General features: G+C 45.7%; 1 protein-coding gene across 2 annotated transcripts in view; it reads left to right on the top strand.

The window, feature by feature from the left end:
• Nucleotides 1–4,217: 4,217 nt before the first annotated feature.
• Nucleotides 4,218–7,823, top strand: part of ZNF540 (zinc finger protein 540) — a 41,412-nt gene continuing 37,806 nt past the window's right edge. The window contains exons 1-2 of one of the 2 annotated variants that reach the window (XM_002711482.5): nt 4,218–6,204; nt 6,686–6,735. The gene's annotated coding sequence lies outside the window, so the exon portion shown is untranslated. Of the gene's footprint in view, nt 6,205–6,681; nt 6,736–7,823 lie in introns of both variants that reach the window. The other variant, XM_008257228.4, reaches the window with a different exon arrangement.

Below are 7,823 nucleotides of genomic sequence, written 5' to 3'. Positions count from 1 at the left end.
AGCCAGATTTACTTTTTTTTTTGACAGGCAGAGTTAGACAATGAGAGAGAGACAGAGAGAAAGGTCTTCTTGCCTTTGGTTCACCCCCAAAATGGCCGCAATGGCCGGTGTGCTGCGCCGATTCGAAGCCAGGGGCCAGGTGCTTCCTCCTGGTCTCCCATGTGGGTGCAGGGCCCAAGCACTTGGGCCATCCTCCACTGCACTCCCAGGCCACAGCAGAGAGCTGGACTGGAAGAGGAGCAACCGAGACAGAATCCGGTGCCCCGACCAGGACTAGAACCCGGGATGCCGGTGCCGCAGGCAGAGGATTAGCCTAGTGAGCCGCGGTGCTGGCCCAAATAAATCATTTTTTAAAATGCAGTGTTAAAGGCCCACAGAAATGTTCAAAACATCACTACTTGTTATGACGTAGAGGGTCCTAGAACTAACCTAGATAGCCATCAAGAGTAGGTAAAAATTAGCCAATGTACACATTGGAATATCACCCAGAAGAGAAAATTAACTCAAATCTATGAACAAATATCGAGAACATAATGTTGAGTTTGAACAAAACGACAGAATTTATAAAATATCATTTTACTAAGTTTCAAAACACTTGCAAACCTAAAGTATATGTTATTTAGGGATATAGTAACATATATAATAAATGTATAAAGATCGTTTCTCAGCCTTTTGGCTAAGATCAAGTGTAATAAATGCATTAAGAAAATCAGGAGAAAGACTAACACTAAATTCAAATGATGGTTAACTTTGTGGGAGAAGGGAGAGGAATGTGATTTGGAAGAGCACATAAAAGGCTTCAATGAACTGATAATATTCTTTTTCTTAACCTAGGTCATAGATCTACAGAAATGTATTACTTTTATTCATTCAGCTGTACTTATGTTAATATATATTCGTGTGTGTGTGTGTGTGTGTGTGTGTGTAACTTTATATACAAATTGTTGCCCTCCTTCTCCCCTTCACTTTGTTCCTTTGTATAATCAAATATAGTAACATAGTGGGGTAATCTCTGGATAAAGTTATCTGAAAATGTAGAGGCTACAGCAAGGGCAGAATAGGCCCAGTCAGACGGAATAAATCACCTTCAGAAGGCCTCTTCGGCTTTTTTCCCATCTTGCCCCCTGCACCAGCAACTCCACAGACTTAAGAGCCTGGGATGAGCCTTCTAAGGAAAAATTAAACAGCAAAGAGATTAGACCTTTTTGGGTCTCCAAAGAAAAGGCTGGCTCTGAAGTCTGTTAGATAAGTTCTAACCCATGATTAGGAGGGTTATCACATATATGAGAAAAATTCCAGTATGAAAGGGAGAGAACATTCAAAAAAGTAAATAAATTTGGTCATAACAGATACAATTCGTGGAGCCAGGAGAACAACAAATAGATACATACTCATATCTATAGTTGCTCTTTGGTATCTCTGAGAGTTTAGGACCCCCCCCCCCCAAAAGATACCCAATTCTAAAGATGCTCAAGCCCCTTAAATATAATAGCATATTATTTGCATATACTCTTTATACACTTTTTCATATACATTGTCACCTCTAGGTTACTAAATAAAGACAACTATTTATAAATAAAGACAACTATTATAAGATTTTCAAGTAATGCCTTTAAATCTAATACAAGTTAAATGGTATATATGTAATTATTATACTGTACTATTTAGGGAGTAATGACAAGAAAAAAAAAGTGTATGTACTCAATATACATGCAATTTTTTTCCAAATATTTTTGATTCTCGTTGGTAGAATCCTCAGGTGTAGAATTCACAGATGCAGAGGACCAACTCTCTATATATCTAAATATATAATTTGAATATAGTGATGAGTTAATTCACAAATCATATGTAATATGAATTAAACATGAATATGAGAGGATTTCATGAATGTCATGAAAAACAGATGAGACAAGTTTTTACTGCAAAAATATTCTGCAATCCTTACATAGTTTCCTCACAATATACATTTTTTTCATGGACTTTTTGAAGTATATGCATGCATTTTAAAAAAACTACCAAAATAAGCTTATATTTTATTTTATTTATTTTGATTTATTTATTTGAAAGAGTTACACAGAGAGAGAAGGAAAGCCAGAGAGAGAGAGAGAGAGAGAGAGAGAGAGAGGGCTTCCATCCACTGGTTAACTACCCACCAGAGCTGAGCTATCCAAAGCCAGGAGCTTTCTCCGTGTCTTCCCACACAGGTGCAGGGGCCCAAGGACTTGGGCCATCTTCCATTGCTTTCCCAGGCCACAGCAGAGAGCTGGATCGGAACTGGAGCAGCTAGGACTCCAACTGGTGCACATATGCGATGCTGGCACTGCAGGCAGCGCCTTTACCTGCTACGCCACAGCCCTGGCATAAGCTTATATTTTAGTTCCATTTTTCATAAGCTTTTTCAAGTACCCTTGTATATGCTGTATAAAAGATGTATGAATTATCAGAGAAAATACTGTACCTGTATTAGCCCATTTGCCACTACTATAACAAACTACCTAAGGCTGGAAACGTTATTATAAAAAAAAGAGAGGTTTATTTGGCCCTCAGTTTCAGAGCTCAAGTGCCTGGCACCAGTATAGCAGGGCTCTGGTTATAACCTCATGATAGATGGCATCATATTGTGAGACAGGAAGCTAGAGCAGCTGGGGCAGCAACCAGGGTTCCACAAGAATTATATCAATTCCTTTCAAGGGTGATATTCTCATGACCACTACTAGGCTCCACTCTCTCTCTCTCTCTCTCCGTTTGGAAGACAGAATGGCAGAGAGGGAGAGGGGATAGAGAACACCTTGCAAACACTGGTTTCACTCCCCAAATGACCACAACGGCCAGGTCTGGGTCAGGCTGAAATCAAGCACTGGAACTCCATCCCACATGGACCGTCTTCCACTGCCTTCTCAGGTGTATTATCAGGAAGCTGGATTGGAAGGAGAGTAGCTGGCATTCAATCTGGCAACCTGATACGGGGTTCTAAGTCAGGCACCACAACACTGACCCCATTGGCTTCACCATCTCTTAATATTGCTTCCCTGAGGACCAAGCTTCCCACATGTGAACCCTCAAACCATATCCAAATGGTAGTATTCACTAAGAAGGAAAAGGTAAAATCTGGCAAAGAGGTATAGGGAATTAACCATATGATGCATAACTCAAATACAATTGGAAGCTAATAAAATTGCTATATGGCCAATGCTGTGGCAGGCATGCCTATGGGCACCATTTCCAGTCCTGGCTGCTCTGCTTCTGATCCCTGCTAATGCCCCTGGGAAAGCACCAGAGGCTGTCCCAAGTGTTTGGGCCCCTGCACCCACATGGGAGACCCTGAAGAAGCTTTTGGCGCCTGGCCCAGCCCTGGCTGTTGCGGTCACTTGGGGAGTAAACCAGCCAATGGACGATTCTCTCTCTCTCTCTCTCTCTCTCTCTCTCTCTCTCTCCCCCCCCTCCCTCCCACCCTCCCTCCCTCTCTCTTTGCAATTCTGACTTTCAATAAATAAATAAAATTGCTAGATAGAATACAAGAGAAAAAATTACAGGTTCAAACTGTAAAAGAATTCAAACAAATATTATAAATTCCAATGAGAGGGAGAAGGAAATAAAGAAAAAGACATACAAATTTCCCAACCCACAATTACATGAATGTTTAGATTAAGAGTGCCCACCTGGTAGCCAACCTAAAAAATTGTTAAAGATCCACACCAAGGCACAAAATCATGAAATTTCAGTATACTGGGAATACAGGAGAACCTAAACATTTCCAGGAGGATTGGGAACACAAGATTATCCACAAATGGCAAACAGATGACAAGAGTCTTTATAAATAAAGACAACTATTTTAAGATTTTCAAATAATGCCTTTAAATTTTGATTTATGGAATGCTCACCCTAGAAAATAGTACTAAGGCAATAAACACATTGTCAGACAACTCAGAGCTTAAACATTTACTTGAAAGTCATGCCTTTAGGGGAGCTGTTAAACAGAGGAAGTCAGCAAAAAATGAGAATTAGGCACAATAAGGACTTGGGACACAGGAATCCAGTGAGCAAAAGGGAGAAATGGAGTCCTCAAACAATTCTACAATCCAAACTGGAGCTAAAACTAGGAGAGCTGTGAAAGAGATTCTGCAGGGGTTGACACTGTGGCACAGCAGGTAAAGCTGCTGCAGGCAGTGCTGGCATCCCATAAGGGCCCCAGTTCTGGTCCCGGCTGCTCCACTTCTGATCCAGCTCTCTGCTATGGTCTGGGAAAGCAGTGGAGGATGACCCAAGTCCTTGGGCCCCTGCACCCACGTGGGAGACCCGGAAGAAGCTCCTGGCCTCGGATCAGCGCAGCTCCGGCCGTTGCCACCAACTGGAGAGTGAACCAGCAAATGAAAGACCTCTCTCTCTCTGCCTCTCCTTCTCTTTCTGTGTAACTCTGACTTTCAAATAAATAAATAAGTCTTGAAAGAAAGAGAGAGAGAGAGAGAGGAAGAAAGGAAGGAAAGGAGGGAGGGAGGAAGGAAGGATTCTGCAAAGGAAACAAAGACACCAGAAAAGTCTGACACTTAGAAAAAACATTGCAACGAGTTTGATGTATTTGTTGTAACATTTGGGAAGAGGTAGCAATAGGAACAAATACAAGACAGCAAAGTAAATGTAAATACAAAATAAGTTTATTAAATTCAGGATAAATAAAAATATGAAAAAATATACTTGGCTCTGAGGCAAAATTGTGTGTTTATGATATAAGCCAAATATTACTTTAACCATTGTGATACAACTATATTTGGAAGTGAGGGCAGAGGATGGGATGTGCTTGCTTTAAATGAATTCTTTTCTTTTAAGATTTATTTTATTTATTTGAAAGCATTACAGGGAGAGAGGGAGAGATCTTCCATCTGCAGGTTCGCATCCCAAATGACTACAACAACCGGGGCTGGGCCAGGCTGAAGCCAGAGCCAGTTTTTATCCGGGCCTCTCAGGTGGCTGCAGGGGCCCAAGCAGTTGGGCACTCCTCTGCTGCTCTCCCAGGCGCATTAGCAATGAGCTGAATCGGAAGCAGAGCAGCCGGGACTGGAACCACTGCCCATATGGGATACCAATGATGTAGGCGGTGGCTTAACCCGCTATGCCACAGCGCTGACCCCTAAATGAATTCTGATGTTATCATTAAACGGGTCATATTAATTATTTAACCACTAAAACGTCTCCTCTTTTAGCTAAAATAGTTAAAATAACATTTTAAAAGTTATTACCTAAGAGTGATTGAGGCAGCCATTGGACTCATCCAAGATTTCATGTTCAGAAGCAGGAAACTCAGAGTGAAACTTGGCAAGGGCCAAGTAGAGGGAAAAAGTAACACACATATGTATAGTAGTTATTCCCTTGCATGTTACTATGGAGCCGTGCCATTTCAACGGCTTGGAACGGGTCCAGGCACACATTCGTATAACAGTCTCTAAGTAATGACGAATTTAACCTCTCCCTTTCCCAGTTTTGCACACTCCTGAGGGCACACCTGACCCACCGGCGGTTAATCAGAATGCCATACCCAGCCTCATACACGGTCCCCTGGAGAACACTAATCGGAAGCGCTGGCTATTAAAGCCGCCCCGCCTGGGGCGCCGACGCCTGCATGGATAAACAGTCTCAGGCACGTCACGAACCGAGTCACGAACCGAGCCGCCACCGCACAGCCGCCTACGTCAGGTGTCGGAGCTGGGCGTGACAGCCAGCAATCGCCGAGGGGTCTCCATGAAGCACACCATCCAAAGGATGACACGCAGGCGGAGCCCCACGCACAAACAGAGGCACACTCAGAGCGTTGCGCCCCACAATCCTAGCTCGCCTCTCGAGGGCCGGCCTCAGGACCCGGGCCCCAGCCCAGCAGCCACCAGCAGGCCGCGTGGGCACCCGCTTGTTTCCCCTTTTTGTGGGCGGCCGCCACGCTGAGCCTACAACTCCCAGCAGTCTCCGCGCCTCATTTCCGGGCCCTTCCTACATTTCCCAGAGGCCTCCAGGCACGAAGGGCTCTTGACAGCGCCAGTCACTCGCCGGCTCATCCCTACCAGGCTGAGTGCCTGCCTCCGCCGCCGTCGGCTGCAGCCTCTGCGCCCGTGGACCTGCTCTTAGGTGCGGGGCGTGCCCTGGGCTGCGACAGGCGCATCCCCGGGCTTGGCGCCGCTGACCTCGGGGAGTGGTGGTTCTCTGCGCTGCCTGAGGATGGTGAGCGTGAACTCGAGCGGCCGCGGGCCCCGGTCGGGGTAGCTGTGGACCCGGCGGGGCATGGGCATGGGATTGGGAGAGCTGAGGACGCGATCAGGCTGCCGGGGCCCGAGAGTCCTGCTCTCTACGTCCGCCCCAGGGTCGGCACGGGTGGGGCGAGGTTGAGGTCGTGTGGTGGTAATTAGATACGGGGCTCGGTTTTTGGCGGGGGCGGCCCCGCGCACCCCTGTCCTCCCCTCCGCAGGGGCCCAGCTGCGGAGAAAAAAATAAAACAAGGAGGAAGCCAGGGATGGGAGTTTAGGAGGGCAGCCGTAAGGGTGGCCTCTGAGGTGCTGGAAGAGCTGCGAACCTAGACGTTCTCTGCGTAGGCACGGGGGAGTCGGGGCCGGGCGTCGTCATAAAGGCTGGGTTCTGAGCAGGCGTCGATAAAGGCCAGGTGTCTCACACCCCCACCCTCTATCCCTCCTTTCCCCCAAGGAAGGCTGTTCTGGAGAGAGAGGAGAACCAGTGCTGCACGTCTGAAAAGTAAAGGTGAGCTTGTGTTTCCTCTTCCTTCTGTGAAAACATGGACAAGTCTGATGTCCTCCTGAATTGTCCTGTCCAAGAAGCATCCTTGATCTAGCCCTAAGTCTGCCTCCCACCTGAATGTCACAGGTTCAGGGCATCGATCCCACTCCCCAGTGCAGCTGCCGTATCTGTCTACTTAGTTATGTAACCGTTTTTGCAAATAATTCACTTAATCCTGTTGGCTCTTTTTACTAAGCATTCATATGGTATAGAAATAAAATCTGCAGGATTATACTAAACCGTTATTTTAGACAGTGATTTGTTACAGGCTGATATACCTACTTGCAGTTACTTACCACATATTCTTACTCTTCTGCACAGAGTCGAGTTAGACAACAAGGTAAAGTAGATGGCTTAACAAGGACTTTATTTTTTGAGGCTTTTCGGAGTAGGGATGTATTTGAGCAGAGAACTCTGTTCCAACAAGGATAGAGATTCCCTCTGCTCTTCCAACCTCAATTCATAATGGGATTTTTGTTTTAGTAGCTAGGCAGCACGAATTTCAGGGCACATTTTTGTGTGGTATATGAGAAGCAATATGATACAGAGTAAGACTACGACTTGAATACTTGTTTTAAAATCATAGCCTTGACACTTGCTAGGTGTGTGAACTTGGGTAGTTTGCTGAGCCTCCTTTTGCCATAGAGTAAAATCCTTAAAAAAAAAAAAAAGATTTACTTATTTATTTGAAAGTCAGAGTTACAGAGAGAGGAGAGGCAGAGAGAGAGGGAGAGAGGTCTTCCATCTGATGGTTCACTCCCCAATTGGCTGCATCGGCTGGAGCTGCGCTGATCCGAAGCCAGGAGCCAGGAGCTTCTTCCAGGTCTCCCATGTGGGTGCAGGGACCCAAGGACTTGGGCCATCTTCTACTGCTTTCCCAGGCCATAGCAGAGAGCTGGATCAGAAGTGGAGCAGCCGGGACTCGAACTGGTGCCCATATGGGATGCCAGCACTTCAGGCCAGGGTGTTAACCTGCTGTGCCACAGTGCCAGCCCCAGTAGAGTAAAATCCTTAGAGCAGTGCCCACTCAGTAAATATTACCTGCTCTTATG

The sequence above is a fragment of the Oryctolagus cuniculus genome, chromosome 18, assembly GCF_964237555.1.
Source record: "Oryctolagus cuniculus chromosome 18, mOryCun1.1, whole genome shotgun sequence".
Classification (NCBI taxonomy): Eukaryota; Metazoa; Chordata; class Mammalia; order Lagomorpha; family Leporidae; genus Oryctolagus; species Oryctolagus cuniculus.
This window is presented reverse-complemented; position numbering and strand designations above follow the sequence as displayed.